The following is a 22,442-nucleotide window of genomic DNA, read 5'->3' on the forward strand; positions in this document are numbered from 1 at the left end:
AAGCATGTGCCTCAGCGGATATCATATTCTTACCTTGTATTCACTTTTCAGTTGAAGAATATAAGCAGTAACTTGTTTTAAAAATTGCTACACTTGTCTCATTAACAATGTTACATCGTGCCATGACAGAAATGTATTATAATGGGTCAAGTACAGCAATTACTGATGAAAGTAAGGGAGTCTATTGAAATAATTTAACAACCAAAATCCTTAATTGCGGATACAAGCTATGAATATTATATTTAATATGTATCCTATAACTCTATAAATAAATACCTTAACTAATAAAGCACAAATAAATATACGCACAATTGTTTAACTCATTCACAACATTATGTAATCGAGGGGAATGCATTTTTGCATAGGATTGTGAGTGTTAACGAAGCATGGATGCACTTGTCATTCCTGCATTCATATGACCTGAAAACATCCAAACTCGCCCGTGAGGTAGAAATGATGATAACTGTTATGCTACTGATTGACTGTTTATTACGTCAGATGACCACTTATTTCATATTTGCAACACGACATCGCAGCGCACAAAATGCATTTCGGAAGGAAAGACGCCAGACTTTTTACGGAAAGAATTGTTCTGCTTCATGACATTGCTACTCCATATACTTCTGTCATAACACGTGACATTCTGGTGAGTTGTGGGTAGCATGTACTCCGACATTCAGCATACTTCCTGAGTTCGCTTCGAGAGAGCACATAACTTTGCTGTTATATATATATAAAAAAAATAAATAAATAAAAAAAAAAAAAAAAACGGAGGGCAGCATTCTCGATCGGAGAATATGAGCAGCTTGAAGTAGGAACTTGACTACGCCATCGGAACCCTAGTTTATTTAAAACAGACACCATGAAGTGCTGGAATATACACACAAACTTCAGAATTGATGTTGAGAAGTATTGCAGTGGCAGTTCGAGAGTTCTACACAGGGAAATCACATCGCCAATGGCGGTAAATTTGACTTGTAGCCCCCATCCCTTTTCCGCATTGTAAAATCATTCCCTGGCTTTTTGGGTCTCCAGTGATGTTTTACTTTGAAGCCATTCTTCAAATCCTGATATTAAGTGTATATATGTGTCTTACATACAGAATTATTTAACTTAACTCTTCATACTTTATTCAGCATAAACAATTCAAGTTATTTAAGATGTAAAACAACTGATGTTGCCAACACTATTTAACCTACTTCTTGAATTAAATTTTGTCAATCGATTTTGTAAATGAAATTACATTTCTAGTTGGACGTCCCATGGTACTGTTTGTTTGGCCGAAGGACACAGACGAATTAATGAAAGTTAATTATCAATTAATTGGTGGAATAACAATGTGGAAGGAAATGAGAAAACCCAGAGAAAGTCCAAAGACACGTTAATGTCCAACACAAATCCACAAAGTCGCTTATCAAACCAGGAACCCCTCGCACCACAGAAGAGCGCTCTACCACTGAGGAGCTTGCCCTTCTCTCTCAATCGATCCTGTAAAAATCATTCGGTTACACTCATTAACATACATACTTAAGAGTGTAATTTGAAACGGATACAAAAACTAAGTAAGGAAAAGTTAACTAGCTTCGTTATCGTATATTTATGTGTGTACTTCTTAAATGGAGAAACGATAATGTTTTGCATTGAAATAAGTGCCTATTCAATTTCGATCGTATCTAAAACAATTCAGTAATTCTTTAGACCATTCATTTTCAGCATCAAGACGTAGACCGACTGTTTAACGTAGACTGAATTACACGTATTCCTATTGGAAATCCAGCTATGATATCCCATGCCGAAGACTTGTTTGTAAACCATATACATAGAAGGAAGCTTCAAAATATGCACGAAGTTCTGCAAGTTTACCGGGGACCGAATTTACTGAACCCTCCTCTTATGAGTGTTGTCTACCTTAAGTCTTCCCTGTATGACTTGACAATTTACTATTTTATACTAATTATTATTTTATAGTAATTTTGAATTTTAAGTCTAACATTAACATACTTGTTTGTGGCTTCGTATGTTTGCTTTCACATTAATATTTCAGTGGGAAATCAATTTAGAATGTAGTTCAAGAATGTTGATTCGTTCCCTAAGTGCTCACAAAAAAAGTTGTAAACGTACATTAGGTGTTATTAAATTCTTGTGGATTCTTCTCGTCTGTGATATAGTATGAGTATTCTTTTGTGTAGGCTATGCGTGAGAAGGGAACAAATCCATCTCGCTTTGCTCGGGTTGAGTGCGTTAGCAGAGCTACAAAGCTTAAGCTCCACCCTGTTTCCTCTTCTCCCACGACCCCACCTGAAGATTCTTTCTTCTTCTCTTTTTGTCACGAAAAATGCGATTATATTGTACCTAAGGGAAAGCACATGGCTGCTCTGTGAGGCAGGCGATCGCTAAAAAGAGGCAAGCCAGAACACGCGAACAGGAGTAACATCAAGCATCACGAGGATACAACTCGGAAAGAATACGTTTGTCGAACCATGTTCATTACATCATTTTTTTTTTTTTTTTTTAATTTCATATAACGAATCCTCTCCCAAAGTTTTTTGGTGGAGTTACCTTCTACTCTGTATAATTAGCTCACGGACTTTCGGCGCAGAAGACTTGGTTCTATTTCCGTGGAAGTTTGTGAGGTTCGGATCTCACGTTAAGCTGTGTCTACGCCTCACATGCCTTGGTGCTAAGAATATAATGAAGGGTATACGCTGTACACCCACCAGGGCCGTATTTATATATTGTGCGCCCCTGCGTTCGAAATAATCTGCCGCCCCCCAAAAAAAAAGATCAATATGATAGTTGAATTCACAGTTTTTGGAGTTCCTGAGATGAATAGTGATTCAACTTCAAGGTCATTCTCAACTCCCCAGGGAGTGGACGAGATTTTAAAGGTAATCGAAAATGAGAGATATTAAGTGTTGAATTCATAGTTTTCGAGGTCGCTGAGTTTAACGGTATCAGTTTTCATGATGTTCAAGTTCATCTTCACCCTTTGGTGGGTGGGGGAGGATGACTTTTTAAAAATAATCAGATAAGCTAGCTAATTAGTAACTCCTGTAATTAGAGCGAATCAAACACATTAACATATTTTCTCGCGCTTGCACGGGACTCTGCAGGTTGCTAGTTTTAAATATGAAATCCAAAATTTCGCCGCCCCCTAAATTCTGCCGCGCTGTGCTCGAGCACAGAATAGCACTTACCTAAATACGGGCCTGACACCCACCTAATATTTTGATAGTTTGCGTATACTCATTTTAAATCGGGGATGTAATCGAGGGTAGAAGAGTGGGTATACTTTATGTTTCTGAAAACAATTGATCGAATACCTCCAACAATTTTAGCAGTACATTGCTGCTCACAAGGGAACATCTTATATTGATAGTAGCGTTACCCAATCAAACAATGTGCAATCGATAGAGGAGTGAAGAAAAAGTGAGAAATCCAAAGTTTTACGGGCCGACACCCAGAAACACAGGAGATACAGAGGAAAGAAGAATGTAGAATCATGTGGGGATAGCAATGCAAAAGATACACTGACACAGAAAGAACTTCAAAATGATTAAAGTAATCAAAATGACATTTACACAACAGTATAGTAAGCAATCATTGTACCCACAGACATGCTCAATAACATTATATGTAATGCATTGTTGCCAACTGAGCACAAAATGACGTTTTGTTAAATGGCATGGAACACAAATTATAACATGTAGAAAATCTAATTATGAGTAGAACCATACTTGTGAAGTCATGATGTACAGTGTTGCCAAGTAACATTTCACAGGTAAATTAACATATATCAGGTGTTATTAAGTTCCAAAATTGGGAAGTGCATTAACAAGTATTTGATTTTTCTTCATAATAACTTGTATATAACTGTGACTAAGCACGCACAGTTTTTTTAAAAATCTACTACGGAGTCCCCTCGCCCTTAAAATAATACGAGTCTATCTTTTCCTCGCGATTAGCAACGAATTTCTTTCATATTGTTTGTATGCAGCCAATGCAGCCTCATAATAAGCATTCAGCGTGAAGTTAGATATAAAACAATTTTATTTAGTCACGGTAAAAGTGTGATTACATTCTACGCAAAGGTAGGAACTTAAATGACTTTTCTGAGAAGTAAGTTATATAAGAAATAGCCAAGTCAGAATACGTGAATAGGAGGTAACATCGAATATCGTGACTTACGTTATGTTGCCAAACCTCTCGTAGACATCAACCAGGATTGCCGACTCCATATTTAAAAAAAGCTAAAAAAATTTTGTTCGGTAGTTTCTCATTCCCGTACAGAAATAAATGTCCATTATTGTTCTTTTTAATATTTGTCTTCGTAATAATTGGGAAGGCACGTGACTTTGTGACTCCTTCCCTATGTTAAAGATATAGCTTTAGAGAATGAAGTTTGCTTAATATGAGTATACAATCATTGTATTTCGTGATGAATCATTAAAAAAAACTTCGTAATATTGGGGATCTCAAATGTAACATATTGCATGCAAGCAGAGTTATTTTCAATACACTGTAATGATGATTGGGTGGGGGATTGATACGAGTCATCCTCTTTGCCTACACCTTTGTGAACAAAAATACTTTTCAAAATCCATCGTTTTTCTAATTTTATATTGTTTATTTAGTGTATATCTAGTTCCAGGTGAGTCAGATAGTGAGACAATTAAATATAAGGTAGGTGCAGGTAAATACGCCATGTTAAGGATGTTGGATTTTTTATACCCTTAATATTCATGAAACACAAAGAACAAGACCTGTGCGTTGCAGAGTAGCCTTTTCCACGTGTAGAAAAAATATGATCAATGATGCGACTCACTTCTATCTTGTACCGAAGGTAAAAGAAAAACGTGTTACAAAGTGGTGTATTTACCAACACCTGCAGCTAATTATGTCAAGTCTAGGATACTACTAGAAACCTGTAATAAATCTTACAACTGCTTACATCGTTTGTATTATACAAACTCAAATATTACTACACAACATGGCTGAAGCAAAAAATAGAATAACCAAAGTCCAAGATGAAGATAAAAAGATAAAATGCAAAAACGATAATCTCCAAAGTTGAAATGAAGTTTCAGATTGAAAAGTTTCAGTCCATAAGAAGATAAACAAACAGTGTCGCTGTACTGTGACTTAAAAAAAAAAAAAAAAAAAAACCTACACCGACATTACGTCGACATTACCGACATATTTCAATGACGTCATAGCCCCCCTTTGTGGGCACCCCTGAATAACGGATTCTTACCTCTATTGAAATAGTAACGTCTTTCCACGCAACCTTCACGAAGCAAACAATACTGCACGACGTGGCGGTCTGAGCACTGTCTCCCGGAGTATTCATCAAATCGGACTTGTCCAAGACCGTGGCACATATTGGAGGCGGATTCTAGTGGATTTCGTCGGAAACATCCCAGTACTGAACACTTTGCATATTTAGCTACACTGGCGTATATACCTGCAGTTACCTTATATATAATCTATTGAATATAATCTTCATAAACTATTGAGTATGATCTTCGAAAATGTGTTGATTTGTTCCATAAATCGACTATGGAGAATCCTACTTACATTGTAACAACATTGCTTGATCCAAGTTACAATTGGTGCCATTTGTAACTAGTGTTGCCAACTCTCTTTTTCTACTCAACCGAACATAATTCAAGGTCTGTCCCAACTACTTTTATTTAAAGTACGTACAATGAAGGATATTGCCATCAGCAATAATTTCAGGTAATGTATTTGGTATTGTTTCTTTCCTTTGTACTTCGTGGTACTAAAAAAAAGTTATAGTACAATTTACATTATTACACTGTACAATTACATTAAGAACAATATGAATTAGATAGCTATTTATGTTTTCGTTGAACTGCCACATGTCTTTTCCCAGTTCTGAGTAGTTTATCTGTGAATTAAATAAGGTTAGTAAAGTAAATAAGGCTGTTATTTCAAAGAATTCTTAAATCAACAAATGAGATTATAGACAGAAGCCATTATAGTGTAACTGCAGAAAACTATAAAACAACAGTTAATTTTGTATAATATTTGATACTTAGACTACTAAATAAATACGTTTCCCTCTTGTAGTGCTACAACAAACGTAAAACTTTTAAATGTTACCAATGAAGCAAGAAATTAAATAAATAACACTAAATTTATTGCGTAAGTTTTATGTTTCACTTTTGCTTAATTCTCCTCAGCTTGTAACATTTTGTAACACGTAAAACTATTTTCAGTGTTTCCCACGGGACAAGACGAGACTGAAGTAAAGTTTTCTCGTCTCGTTTCGATTCTCGAAGAATTCTTTCTCGATTCTCGGAATGCTTTTCTCGATAAGTTTCGTTTCGTAAATGTATGTACGAAATGTATGCTCTGATCTTTCTTAATTTCATTTAGAAGATATCAAAATCCTTCCATGTCACGAGAAGTCCATAAAGGGTGTGGTATAACAGCATGTAAACCATATTTATTATTGAAGTAAATTGTATTATGCCTTGCATATCTTTAAACGTTGAATCTTTGTTATGTTCGTAGCGAGTCCGCGATAGCTCAGTTGTAGAGGATTCACCTCTGGTGAGTGAGGTCCGGTTCGATCCCCGTTCGCGGCTTTGAGGTGAACAGGCACCGAATGCATAGCTTTTCTCGGGGTTGTTCCCCTTTCCTCCTACTTGCTTCGTTCCACCATTTCAATCATTCTTGACGTAGGAAACCCGGGTTGGATTCCCGGTGGGAGCTCATGTAGTTCGGATTCCACGTTAATCAGTAGGTTCCGTCTTATGTAGCATCGCTGCTGAAAATCAACTCACTCAACTCAAAGGGACATTAAACTAAAAATCAACTCACTCAACTCAAAGGGACGTTAAACAAAAATCAACTCACTCAACTCAAAGGGACTTTAAACTAAAAATGAACTCAAAGGGACGTTAAACTAAAAATCAACTCTCTCAACTCAAAGGGACGTTAAACTAATAATCAACTCACTCAGCTCAAAGGGACGTTAAACTAAAAATCAACTCACTCAATTCAAAGGGACGTTAAACTCAAAATCAACTCACTCAATTCAAAGGGACGTTAAACTCAAAATCAACTCAACTCCAAGGGACGTTAAACTAAAAATCAACTCACTCAACTCAAAGGGACGTTATACTAAAAATCAACTCACTCAACTCAAAGGGACGTTAAACTCAAAATCAACTCAACTCAACTCAATCATTCTCATCACCGTATCCTTTAGCCTAGCTGGCATAAGAGTGAGATGTAAAACTGAAAGATTTGTATTATGTTCGTGCAATCATTTTATCAATTTATAGTTTTTATATTATGAATCATGTTATATTAAACGATGTTTGAAATCTAAGACTTGGCTGAACTAGTGTTGCGTACGAGATTAAAAAGATTCTTCGTCTCGTCTCGAATTTGAAAATGTACTTCCTGTCTCGTGGGCAACAATAAATATTTTATAAAATCAAACTCTTCATACAGTAGATTTGCACAGTCAAGATACTGTTTGGTTCTCATCTTTTAAAGATAATATAAAAACTCAATACATGACACGGAGATAGGGAGATACACTAAAAGTACGGCAGTTTTTTATTATTCCCTACGTGTTTCATCCTACTTTTAATCTTTTCTATGTAAGCGTTGCTTGAGGGAATAGTAAATATGATGATGAACAATGTTAATTAAATTTGGATTACGACCACTGTAACACATTTCTATAAAGTCTCGACCTAATTACAAAATTAATTAACTAATCAACATTTCTTTAGCTAAAAACATACGTGTAATCCTTGTAAAAGAAAGGAACAAAAAAATGAAATGAAATCTTTGTTTTACGTCCCATACTTACACAGGCTAGAATAAAGGAGACGGTGATGATGAGAAATGAATGAAATGGTGGAATGAAGAATGTGGGAGGAAACGGGAAAACTCCGAGAAAATCCACGCACACGATGTTTGTCCACCACAAAGTTCACTTGGCGCGAGCTGGAATCGGACCAAGGACCCCATACACCAGAGATGAATGCTCTATCACTGAGCTACCGCGGCCCTTTTAATTAAATAATGATCCAGACACTGAATAACAAATTGTGAAATCGAACTCTCCTGTTGAAAATCAGATGGTTGGTAGCATTATTTGCAGTAATGCTTCCATGCCTGTAACTTTTTATTTGTTGACCGATTTTCAAAATTCGTTTTGTACCTGATAGCTACATTTCTTCTCTATGTAATGCGCTAATTGCCGTTGTTTTCAAGTGTCGTTAGTGTGCTGATAACTGAAGAATATTGCGACCAACATGGAGATGAGGTTGAAGCAGCGAGCCGTCATTGAATTCCTGACAGCTGAGAGTTGCGAGCATATCCAAATTCATCGCCGAATGACAACTATTTACGGCGACGCTACCGTTGCTGTCAGTACGGTGAAATACTGGAGCAGACAGTTGAAAGAAGCAAATCCGATCACCTCTAATGTGCTCGATCAACTCTGTAGTGCACGACCCCTCATCGCATCTACTGAGCACCGAAATCGTGTCGACGAAATGCTTCGCGATAACCGTCGAATCAAACAGCAATAGATCGCCACAGATCTCAACATTTTTTTCTAAGAAAGACTGTACTTTATCGTAACCAAAGTCCTGGGGTATCACAAGACGTGTGCTCATTGGGTATCTCGGATGCTGGTGCAAGATGCCAGAATCTGTTGGCTTTGTACGAGCGTGGGGATGAGGATTTTCTCCAGCGCATTCTCATGAGGGATGAATCATGGACTCATCATTTGACTCCGAGAACAAGAGACAATCGTTGGAGCACCGCTATAGCACATCTCCACGTCCCAAGAAGTTCAAGGTAGTCCATTCTACAGGTAAAGTCGTGGGAATTTTCTTTTGGAATTTTCAAAGTGTCGTGCTCATTGACTTCTTGGAACAGGGAACTACGATAAACTCTCAGCGCTATGTGGAAACGTTCCAGCAGCTCTGCGCACGGATGCACGCGTTCAGAAGTGTTTTGACCCTTTTCTGCAACATGACACTGCCCGCCCGCACATGAGTCGCGAAATACAAGAAGGGATGCAGTACCTGCGTTCGAGATTCTACAGCCCTGACCTTGCACTTCGCGATTTTCACTTCTTATCAAAGATTAAAGAGCGTCTTAAATGACATTACTTTCATTCTGACGACGAAATAAAAGCTGCCATTCAATACTCGCACCGACAACAATCACTAGAATGTTTCTCCGACAGGTTTGCCCGACTAGTCACGCGTTTGCGCAAATTTGTGGAAAGGGATGGGATAATGTCGGAAACTGAATAGTGCAGTGCATAAAAGAAAATGTATTCATCAGGTACAAAAAGAAGGTTGAAGATTGGTTATCAAGGATTTTTAGAGCATACAGCTTAGATTTCTAACTTCCCATATATGGCAAAATTTATGGGGTTGAAGTCACGCGCTCATTCCATACGACCAAACCTCCGAACATGTGTGAACAAGCCCAAACATCGTAAGGTGACTCAGGAAACAGTATGGATAATCAATCAAGATATATACAGGGTGCTAATGAACTATACCGACAAACAGTAAGAGATGATTCCTCACATCAAAATAAGAGAAAAAGTTCATATGGACCTATGGCGAAAAGTGCATAGTTTCTGAGCTAGAGCTGTCCAAGATCGCGAAAAAGCTGAATTTCAATAGGCCCTATTTCGAATTACAAAAATTGTGGATGGTGGTTCTTATTAGCGTAAAGGAAGCCACGCATACACAATCCAAAAGTGCATATTTCATCAATTGTCAATAGGTGTAGAGAGTATTCCCTACAGGGTGTAATTCTCAGATATGTTTTCAATAGAGTTTTCAGACATACTCTGATTTCAAGAAGGGTCCAAAGTAGGCAGGAGGTAAACCTTGACAACAATGGACATCCAATGCTTCGGAGGGAAGACAGAAGTGTTAGGAACAGGTAGCTCCATGTTTCTTTGTGTTCGGCATAACGTGTGATGATATGTATTTCGTCACAGGTACATTTCACATTTTCTTCACTTATAAGCGTGAAAGAAAACATCACATCATGCGTTTTCCCGAGTATAAGAGACCGTGTTGCTCACGATCCTTAACACTTCTGACATCGCGCCAACCGATTCCGTGTTCACTGCTATCAAGGCCTATCGTGTGCCTACTTTGGACCATCATAAAGTCAGAGCATGTCTCAAAATTCGGTTGATGGCATGTCTGGGAATTTTACCCTGCATTGAATAATCTGTACACCTATTGATCATTAATGAAATATGCTTTTTTGGATTGCGTATGCGTGACTTCCTTTACACTGATAAGGACCACAAACCACAGTCTCTCGAATTCGAAATAGGTCCTCTTGAAATTTGACTTTTTCGCGATTTTGGACAGTCCTAGCTCTGAAACTATGCACTTTTCGCCATAGGTCCATATGAACTTTTTCTCTTACTTGATGTGAGGAATCAGCTCTTACAGTTTGTCGGTATAGTTAATTAAACACCCTGTATATAAAACTATTATCAAATATTACTAAATACATTCTCAGCTTTCCTCGAATATGCGAATATTATATCTATATCTATATCTATCTATCTATCTATCTATCTATCTATCTATCTATCTATCTATCTATCTATCTATCTATACTACATCCATTATATCTACGTACAATGAAAATGGGTTTCTCCGCTTATTTCACACGCTATTGCAGGTAGCGACGACTCCCCCCTTTCTCAACATTTCGCGCCACACTATCTACGGCTTGTGCAGTAGTACTAGTTGTGTCACCGACATATATCGGGGTGACCATCTTCTCCCGGGATCATTATGCCCCACTTCCCCTATAGTGTTATATGAATGTGAACCACTGGACTATCAGTGCTCGTGGGCAATTCTGCTTACAAGTGAATGATCGTAGTGCACTAACAAAGTTTAAAAAGAAAGAAAAAAGTTGCAAGAGTGGAAACTGGTGAAATTGTAGATAATATCAAGATGAAGTGAAGTTTATTTAGGACCTAAATGTGAAACATTATTAAAAGTACTACCTATTTCAAGAGTTGATGATATAAATAAATTATTGAAATTATATGAGGTTTTGGTACAAAAAAAAAAGTTTGCCAATTATGTATCTAATGTACAGTCAGAAACAATTTTAAATATAGGTTGGAGATGTAAGAAATGATAGCTCCAATCTATACTCAGTGATGCTAACCTGAAACGTTATAAAATCACATCTTGAGAGGCAAATTATCCCGTTTTAATTTCCCACTGTTTTTTTATTATTATTATTATTATTATTATTATTATTATTATTATTATTATTATTATTATTATTATTAATAATAATAATAATAATAATAATAATAATAATAATAATAATAATAATAAAATATGGAAACTATATTTATGTCGGGTGTTTATTAAAGAGGTTTCTACAGTACTTGACAAGGGAAAATATGCAGTAGGTTTATTTGTTGATTTCTCCAAGGCATTCGACAGTGTTCAACATTCTCTTCTACTGGCAAAACTCCAGAAATATGGTATTAGGGGTGTAGTACATGAATGGTTTCGCTCGTACCTGACAAACAGAAAACAAGTAGTAAAAATACAAAAAATAATTAACAATAAACAAGTCACATTTTCATCCACAACTGCTACTATCTCTGCTGGTGTTCCTCAAGGCTCAATTCTTGGGCCAATTCTTTTTTTATTTTACATAAATGATCTTGTTCAATATATGTATCCCCAACATATTGTACTATATGCTGACAATGTAAATGTCATAGTAACAGCGGACAATACAGTTGAACTAGAAAGTATATTGAAACAAACTGTGGAGCGTTTGATAAAATGGACATCACAGAATCAACTGCTGATAAATGCAAAGAAAACAAAAGCACTAAATTTTCATTACTCATGCACACCTCGAACAGTACCACCCATTGTGATAAATTCAACTGATGTAGACTATTCAAAATCCACTAAATTTTTAGGTGTAAGAATAAGCAATAGGCTTACATGGGATGCACATATTACTGAGCTAAACAGCAAATTAAGTCGTATCTGTTTTGTCATTTATAGACTACGTGGTTCAGTGTCAAAAGAAACTTTGCTGTTATTGTACTATGGTAAGTTTCAATCATTGTTAAATTACGGAATAATTTTCTGGGGAGCCTCCTATTCCAGTGTTACTACTTTTCGTCTACAGAAAAAGGCAATAAGATCTATTTTTAATCTATCACCAAGGTCCTCATGCAAAAGGGTCTTTCAGTCAAATAAAATTTTAACTGTGCCTTGTCTGTACATATACAAAAGTATCATATATGTAAAGAGAAATGAAAGTAGTTTTCTTCATGTTGACGATGTACATTCATACAACACACGACAAAAGAATAACATATTCACAGCATACCAAAACTATGCGTGCACCAAAAGAAGTGTTCTTCCTATGTCTGCTAAGTTGTTTAATAAGCTCCCAAGTTATTTGAAGAATATCAAAAACATACGAAATTTCAAAAATGAACTATTTAATTTTTTGTGTAACAAAATGTATTATCATATTAATGAGTACTTGTGTGATAGTTTTGTAAAATAATGTAAATCAATTACATTAAAATGTTTTATTATTATTTGACAAGTCCTATGTACTGGTCTCTGACCAATAATGTACGACATGGATGAATAAACAATGAATGAATGAATGAATGAATGTTAGTTTCTGTCTTTACGTGAATTATCAGCAAATTTCGATCTTCTACATATACAAAATAGTTTATGAATAACCATTTTCCTTAGTCGAAAACAAGTACATTTTGTTATGTTGTCAGAAATGCAGTCCACATCTTTGTATCATCACCTTATACCACTAGCGGATCCAGAAGGATCGTTTGGGAGGGGCGGTTCGCTTTCTCGAAGATGAGCGTAGCTTCAAGGTAACCAGAATTTCAATTTGCAAGAATGGGAGTCATATGAATCCGGGGCTGGAGGGGGGTGGGTGTAAAAAAGAGTCCCAGATTCCACTTTGGGAGCCTAACTTTTTTTTGGTAATGGAAGTATTTTTTTCTGTAGATTTTAATTAAATACATACTTTCGTTTCGGAGGCGTGGCGGTGTCATGATTTACTTCACACACAGTCACCACCACATATGCGATGCACTGTCTGGCACAGTACTTCCACAAAAGAAAATACTGTATTGACGATAACATTCATTTTAACGAAAGAGTGTACAATTTGCTCTAATCATTTATATTTTGAGTAACAATTGCGGGACAGCAGTGAGAAAAATTAATACAAAATTAATCTATCTCTATATTTGTGTGGGGTCCACGAAACATAGTATAATTACAGTTATGCTTACAACAACAATAAAATTATATTAGCCTTCGTCTAGGTGATGCTTCGCCCCCAGATCCCCAATCTGCTCGGCATACGGCCTTGCACAATATAGCAAATGCTCCTACGTAGTACTGTGGCACAATATTTCGTGTTCTTCACGAAATTCAAACACCTCGTAAGGCATTTTAATGAACCCTTTTCCTTCTCTTCTACGTTAAGTAAAAAAAAAAAAAAAAAAAAACTTTCAAATACATGTTGAATTATTTTAAATGAAAAATCAAACTTCCAACTTTCATATTTCTAATCGGAAGAGATCCCGAGATATGGGCATCTTATAATAATAATAATAATAATAATAATAATAATAATAATAATAATAATAATAATAATAATAATAATAATAATAATAATAATAATACCCCTTTTCTTCCCTTCTAGGTAAAATATCAAAAACACTGGGATACGTATTGAATTATTTTAAGTCGAAGGTCCATATACGAAATTTCATTTTTCTAACCTTCAAAGATTCTTAGATATTGATATCTTGTTATAATATTTGCAATCGCCGCCACTTTTTCTTTCCATCTCCTTTTTCTCAGTTTTACTATAATATTAAAAAAAACACGTTGAAACGCATGTCAAATTATTTTAAATGAGGAATCCAAATGCCAAATTTCAAGTCTCTAGTCTTAACGGATTCGAAGAGATGACCATCTTATTAAAATAATTTACACCCCATTCTCCCTTCCTTTCTTCGAATTTCCCCCTCCCAAAAAATCCTTCCTTAGTGATACTCTACGTAACAAATCTTGTCTACTGTCCTAATTTCAAATTTCTGACTTAAGTGATTTGGCCTGTGCGAAGTTACTCACTCAGGATATCGTCTTTTATGAACTACAATAACAGCTTGTAGCTTTCCTTATTTCTCAAGAAAAGATGAAATGCCATTTGAAAGTCACAATAAATCCCTGGTCACTTCCTAATGTTTCCGTGTTGAATCCCAAAAGTCACGGCTCTCTTTGTTGATCTAGTAGCTAGCGAACGTACCTATTATCTTTGATGCATGAGGTTCTGTGGTTTAATTCCCGGTGAGTGAGCATTGAACGCACTACAGTGGCTCAGGTCCAACTTTAAACTCTAGTTCTCGTTCTGTAAAGCATCGCTTTTTACAAACGACTTAAATATATATTAATAAATCAACCAACCGAAAAGTCTCCTCTTAGATTCAGAGACCTTTTCTATATTTCTCTTTATTAAAGGTAAAGATAATTGAGGTTATAATCCGGATTTCCGAAATCCATTTCATATTCTTTTTCTAGGACACTGACACATTTTTAGTACAGAGTAAGCCGTCTTACCCTCCTTCCTACAGCTGTTCGTCCAACGAATGAATCATATTCTCGCTACTTTGGGGCTTATGGTGACCACCCCAAGGAACTAGCGAGAGAAGTATTCGCAATTCAAATATGTCTGTATTAAAACTATTAAGTACCACACATTTTGATTAGATTCTGCTATGCTTGTCACACAGATTGTATCTGTCGGGAAAAAGACCATATTAGTATTTCCCAATGATAAATACTGAAAGTTCAAAAAACCCTTTGGAGGGGGCGGTCGCCCCCTCCGCCCTCCCCGTGGATCCGCCAGTGCCTTATACGGAGCCGAATGGTACTAGAAAAGTTTTGTTCCCCACGTATTTTGTGTGGAACGTTTACAACTTGATTGTTTCATATTTTACTTTTTTTTCTTCATTCTTTCATTGTATTTTTCTTCTTTCTTCAAGTAACTGATCTCAAATTTCGATTCTTTGTATTTGATTTTTAAGAATCACATATAATTAAGCTACTCCTTACTTGCATGGATTTTGCCGATGACAAAGAAAAAATTGAAGACTAAAATTTGATTAACACGCTTATTGAGGACTTATTATGTCTATTTCCCACTCCTAGAGAATTTCGTTGACGTGGATTATACATATAGCGAAAAAGCCCATATATGTTTCCAATTTCAACAAAAATTCCCTTTATCCCATTCCGAATAATTAACATAAAAATCTCACAAAACGGGATTTTCCCCACGGATTGGCATCACTGTCTATACTTAATATTGTTTCTGACTGTACAAAGAAACGCATTTTTTTGGTCCTATTGTAGCATATTAGGGAAGCCTCCTTTAGAAGATGAGCTTACAGAGCTTCCACGTTTTATTGTAGATTATAAATGTAGTGGATCACTACTTCATACCATAGATGTTCATTTTACTTCTACCTCACTCACCCTCGCCCTCGCAGTAGCAGTTGGCCCTCGCCCTCGTTCACCCTCGCCCTCGCGAATGGAATTGTCCATCGCCCTCGTGCGCCCTCACCCTCGCTGTCGAAACTTGTCCTCGCCCTCGCGCACCCTCGCCCTCGCCGTCGAAACTTGTCCTCGCCCTCGCGCACCCTCGCCCTCGCCGTCGAAGCTTGTCCTCGCTCTCGCGCAGCCTCGCCCTCGCGGTCAAAACTTGTCATCGCCCTCGCGCACCCTCACCCTCGCCATCGAAGCTTGTCCTCGCCCTCGCGCAGCCTCACCCTCGCCATCGAAGGTTGTCCTCGCCCTCGCGCACCCTCACCCTCGCTGTCGAAGCTTCTCCTCGCCCTCGCACACCCTCGCCCTTTTCGTTGAAGCTTGTCCTCCCCCTCGCGCACCCTCGCCCTCGCGATAGGAGTTGTCCATTATCCTCGCTCGCCCTCGCCTTCGTGCTCAAAACTTTTCCTCGCCCTCGCGCACCCTCGCCCTCATATCATTGAGGGCGAGGGTAATTGAGGGTGAGGAGGCCTCGAGAGGGCCTCCTTCGAGAGGATCAGAGCATCAATTATTCAACCTATTTGTTGAATTATTTCCTTATCGTCAGTGGCGGATCCAGGGGGCGGCCATCGGGGCGATCGCTCCCCCCAGAAGAGGAAACTTCTTTATTATATATATATATATATATATATATATATATATATATATATATATATATATATATATATATATATATATACATACAAATAAAACACATCCCAGAGTTTGGAGCTCTTAAAAGTAGCTCTAAGTAGCAGTATTACAACCCACCACCCTCACCAGAAGTCCGTCCTGGATCCACCCTTGCTTAACATAGTCCTAAAGAAAGGAAACTAAATATATCATCGTATAACTTACTGTGGAACACCTAAAATGGAACAACTGTTACACTGGAGATCTCGGTCGATAGTGACGTTTACATCATTTATCAACAGTATCAAATGCCTTTACTTCAAAATGTTCCTTGAACTACGATGCAAGCATAAGTATTCAGCCACACAAGGGCGGCTCTCATGAGGGTGAGGGTGAAATCAAGGTTTGATGAGTGGCGGTAGAGTGACTGCCGCGGACTATCCGTCAGAATTTGACAGTCAACACGTTGGCCATCCCTGATGTATGTAGCGTAACTGAGGAATTTGAACAAATTCAAAGGGAAAGATCTAAAGAGCTTAATTTTGAAACTCCGTCAGCAAACAAATAAAATACTTCAGAACACTATTGTTGAATTATCATTCGGAAATATATACCCACTCTAATCTATAACATGAATGACTTCATTGATTTGAATGTGAATCTAAGTTAATTGGTATTTTAAAATATAAACTGAAATGTGTCAATGTGCTTGTAAGGTTAATTTCGATGCTCAAATATTGTTAATATTCACCACTAATAGAGATACATTTGTCCTGCCTTAACAATGTTAACATTTTTAATTATTTTCAATAATTGCCATAAATATGAAACTTTGTCTCAAGAAACTACCCTAGGGGCTAATTTGTGCACTTTATCACTTTGGTTTTGGTTCATTTTTGGCAGCTATCATTGCTGGAAAGTTTATTTTCAGTAATTCCCACAATTATGAAATGATATCTTTCAAACCTTGTCTCAAGGATTCCTTACACTACAAATACGTAAAGGCAAATGAAAAATGAAATCTCTAGTTTAAGATCCCACGATTATGCAAGCTAAATGCTAAAGGAGACAGAAGTGAATGTTGAAAGAAATAGTTGAATGAGAATGTGGTAGGAAACTGGAGAATCCCCAGAAAACCCACGAACACGATGTCCTCCACCACGAACTTACTTGGACGGGAATCGAACATGCGACCCTTCGAACAAAGTTAATTTCTCTATCGCTGAGCCACCGTTCCTCCCTCAATGGCACACTCAGAGCTTAGCGCCTCCAGGGGCCTTGGAAAGATTATTGAGCCTAAAATGATTTAGCACTGACTTTTATAAATCCACCAATTCAACAATTAATAATGTCGTGCAAACTTTAATACTTGCAAACTTTAAGCTTTTCCTCGCCCTCGCGCACCCTCACCCCCGCCATCGAAGCTTGTCCTCGCCCTCGCGTATCCTCACCCTCGCTGCCGAAACTTGTCCTCGCCCTCGCGCACCCTCGCCCTCTTCGTCGAAGCTTTTCCTCGCCCTCGCGCACCCTCACCCCCGCCATCGAAGCTTGTCCTCGCCCTCGCGTATCCTCACCCTCGCTGCCGAAACTTGTTCTCGCCCTCGCGCACCCTCGCCCTCTTCGTCGAAGCTTTTCCTCGCCCTCGCGCACCCTCACCCTCGCCGTCGAAGCTTGTCCTCGCCCTCGCTGCCGAAACCTGTCCTCGCTCTCGCGCACCCTCGCCCTCACCGTCGAAGCTTTTCCTCGCCCTCGCGCACCCTCACCCTCGCCATCGAAGCTTGTCCTCGCCCTCGCTCACCCTCACCCTCTTCGTCGAAGCTTTTCCTCGCCCTCGCGCACCCTCACCCTCGCCATCGAAGCTTGTCCTCGCCCTCGCGCACCCTCGCCCTCGCAGCACTGTGGGCGAGGGAACTTGAGGGTGAGGATGCCCTCGAGAGGGCCACCCTCGCGAGGGTGAACATCTCTGCTTCATACCCACCCTGTACAGAGTCAAGTTGAGTTGAGGAAAGAAAGAAACATTTAATGAGATTTAAACACTTCAAGTTTTAACATTATTTGTGATTTAAAAAAGAAAAGAGCCATGTACACTCATGTACAATATGAATGTCGCATATCTATAACTGTCTTCTTGTAAGAATTCAATTTGATAATGATTTGGCACAGTACTTTTAATACTGATACTATGCGTATAATCGGGAAATGTATATTTGTGGTAAATTTCATATGAAAAGAATGATAAATACGAAAATTAAAATAAGGAAAACAAAATGTTGCTGAAAGGACACGAAAGTTTTATTTTCATTTTATTGTTCTTATTTACTGCTCTTTTAACATGAAATTTGCCACATACATGTCTGCCGATTGTACACATACTAACATTATAAGAAATACCGGGCGAATTCGTTATCAAATTATATTCCTACATCATCATATTTATAGACATGCGACAATAATTTTGGACATGAGTGTACATAATACATTATTTTGAAAGAAAAACATTAATATTTTAACACTTTTTTTTTTTAAAATATAAGAAAGAAAGCATTAGATATACAATATTAATATGTTTTCATCGTTATCGCTTCTCTGCAAACACATGCATTGCTGTTGTTTACTCTAATCGTGAATACAAACTACCGTTGGGATTTGTTATGCTTAACGAACAAAATCTCCATGGATAATTGAAATTGTTGCTCTGTGTACTTAGTTAAAGAAACAAGAACGTTCAACTTCGCACATAAAACGAACCGAGGGTTATAATGGTGGTAATTTAAACGGTACAGTGCAGCGTAAACATACAAAAATAGTCAGATGAAAAAAAAGAAAGAAAAAAAACTTTAAAACCTATGTGTGCGCGTATGTGGGACTTATGGGGCTTACACGTTGGCAGGTTGATTCATGAACCGCTTCCAACGCTGGATATAAAACAAAAACCACGGAAACCAATGCGGCACAGTTGCGCGGATTTTCATTACAGGATGCAGAAGGGGAAAAAAACAGAAGGAAGGAGATTGCAGGTTGCTTGCAGCTGGTCTTCCTCCCCCCTCCTTACATAGAGAAACATAAGAGGATTTCGTACATAACCTAGTTCTCTGTGGTGATTCCAAAATATAAAAGGAAGGCATCTTAATATCTGAGTGACGACGCCTCTTTGCTATCTATGGAGTATATTGATCGGGACATGGGAACGCTTCCTGAGCAAGTAAAGTGGTTATTGACTTCTTTTCCTCTTTCCTTTCGTCTTCCCGTACTCCACTGATAAGAAAAAAAAAATAAAAATAAAAAAAGAAAGTACTCAGTTTCACTTACAGAAACCACTCAAAGTGAAGCATCATCATTGAAACCTCCCAAGTTCTTGCTTTGTGTTTTTGTATTTCCTTAAAACATTTATTTTCGTTGTTTTATTTCAACATTCATTTGTTTTATGTTTTCATATATTTCTCTTCTTGAACTTTTGAAGATACAGCTAATAGGCTAAAGGAAACAGCATGTTTATAAATGAGTGATGCACGGTTGTCTCTGTTGCGGGAGGGGAACGTTTCCCCCAAAATATCACCAAGCTGAAAGTGCTTACATACAAGGTGCAATCGTAAAGTAACAGAACTTTTACGAAAACAGCCGACCCGTTAAAAAAATTACCGTAATATGGCAACACTGGAAATATATTTGTTTAAGCTTTCTATTAGTACCTGTTTAAAACAGTTTGATATAGTTCATCTGGGTAGGCCTGTGACAAATGCATGTAGTGTGAAGTCGTCGTATGAAACACGCGCATCGAAAGTGAACAACATTCTAACACAAAGTTTTGTTACAAATTGGATAAATCTTTCATCGAAACGTTACGAATGGTGAAAACATTGTATGGTGATGCAGTATCACTAACAATCCGGGTGTTCCAATGGTATATACAACCGTTTCAAGTATGGAAGTGAAACTGTTGAGGATGATCCAAAGTCAGAACCTTCTTGATCATCACGGAATGAGAAAAAAAAGGGAAAAATTTCATGCACTGATAAAAGCTGATAGACATGTAGCCACGTAGCAATTTTATCAATCATGCTTTAGATAAACAAAGAAAGGTTTTGGTTAATTTTAACCGAGGACTGAGAAATCGGGAAAGTGTGTGCTTGTTTTGCAAAATACATCTAATTTTCGACATAACAGCAAAAAGCCAATAGGAAAGAATATTGCAAGGATTTAGAGCCTACTGCAATACTAAAAATGGGCATTTTTAAAAAATACCTAATCGAAAAGTGAATCTTTCGAAAGCGAAATTTTTTTCGATAAATGGAAAAATATATTTTTTTTTCGAAAAGCAGAAAGTGAAATCTTTTTCGAAAAATGAAAAATTTACGAAAGCGATTTTTTTAAATACGGAAAACGAAAAATCTTTTCGAAAAGCGACGAACGGAAAATTTATATATATATATATATATATATATATATATATATATATATATATATATATATATATATATATATATATATATATATATATATATATATATATAAACTTCATTTCAGTTACTAACTTCCAAACTACAGAGTGTCCACATGAAACCTCCCTGATTAAAAATATTAATTGCATAGAAACTATTAGTGCCAGAGAATACCGGTTTGTGGCACCTTGAAAAGCGACTCAAAGAGTATTTTTGTTGTTGATTGTTAATTGTTATTTGTTGGAGGTGTTCAGTAACAAAGTTTATATGAACTTTTGTTATTTGTTGCAGGTGTTAATGAACAAAGATGACAACAACACGAGAGAGAGCGCAGTGTGTGGTGTGGTTGCCTGAGACTAAATCACCAATCACCGTGCAAAGGAACTTCAAACGAAGGTACTAACGTGACCCACCACACTTTAAGACCATTAAAACCAGCGGTGTAGCGTAAGGGAACGCCGGTATGCCCGGCATCCCCTGTTAATAAGAAAAAGTACGTATTTCATTATATATAAATTGTTTGCTTGTAATTATCACAATTATTTCCACTGCAATCTACTGGCGCGCTCTCTCGACTTACTTTGACAAGAGGAACCTACGCATGCGCGTCGCTCAGATGCACATTCTCCTGTCCTATGCTATTTACCTCGGTCTTCCAGGCCTACTGAAAGCATCGGGGTTTTCGTCTGCTTTCTGTTGAATGCGCATGCGCAATACTTCCCTTCTCACTCCTCATCCTTTGCAACCCTACATTTGCTTTAGACATACGCTGGCATATTCAAGTATTTCCAACTGTATATATTTTGAACTAAGCTATAGTTTCTGAACAGAACGTACGAGCCCTAATATAAAGGATATAGAACAAAACGGAAATGGTTAGTTCAACGCATTTTTGAAGCATGCCGGTTATGTGAATAATAGTATTAAAATAGTTATGCCTTAATCGTAACTAAATGCATCGTAATTGTAATCTTCATCGTAAAGGAGCTCACAGACACAGGCATAAATTTAAAGCATTCTGTAGAATTACGGTCACCGATCTGGTAGTACAAGAGAGCCACCACTCCCAGTCACTCGCAAAGATTGTGCCAGGGCCCTTCAGTCACTGGCACAAATCTCGGGGACATAAGGGGAACATGTTCCCTACAATCTTGTCCCCCCCCCAATAATCCGATTTGAGATTGTGATGATGATTTCTATCCGACTGCCACAAAGGAAACTGATGTCCTTTGACTTGTTTCATTTTTCAAAAAGAATCGTATTCTTTAATATTTCATTGTCATTAATTATTAGTAGCCTATTTTCAACTATTTGTTTAATTCCTGTAACAATTCCTATAATGCTATTATGGTAATCATAATTTTGCTCAGATAAGAGTATTGTTGCGCCAAATATAGGCCTGATTGATGTTTTTTCATAGTTTTGGGGAAGTCATTATTTGTATTGTTATAAAACATATGTCCTAAAATTTTAATGTGGATCATTGTGGATGCGAAAGTAGAAACATGTCAATTATTATTATGCATATATTCAAATTTCAGAATGTGCTCACGGCACTGAGTTGTAATAATGATATGTACCACTATTTCATCTACATCATTTGGTATATAATATACGAGTACAACAAGTTTACCTCAGAAATCTGATTCATCTACTGTAATATGAGTCTCTTCTTCCCTTCCCCCACAATAAGCCT

At 37.4% G+C, this 22,442-nt stretch overlaps 1 protein-coding gene across 1 annotated transcript in view; it reads right to left on the bottom strand.

Moving 5' to 3' along the window:
- Task7 (TWIK-related acid-sensitive K[+] channel 7) overlaps positions 1-22,442 on the bottom strand; it is a 156,573-nt gene that overhangs the window by 11,593 nt on the left and 122,538 nt on the right. The gene's annotated exons all lie outside the window — the stretch shown is intronic.

The sequence above is a fragment of the Thermobia domestica genome, chromosome 11, assembly GCF_964235325.1.
Source record: "Thermobia domestica chromosome 11, izTheDome1.hap1.1, whole genome shotgun sequence".
In the NCBI taxonomy this organism is placed as follows: Eukaryota; Metazoa; Arthropoda; class Insecta; order Zygentoma; family Lepismatidae; genus Thermobia; species Thermobia domestica.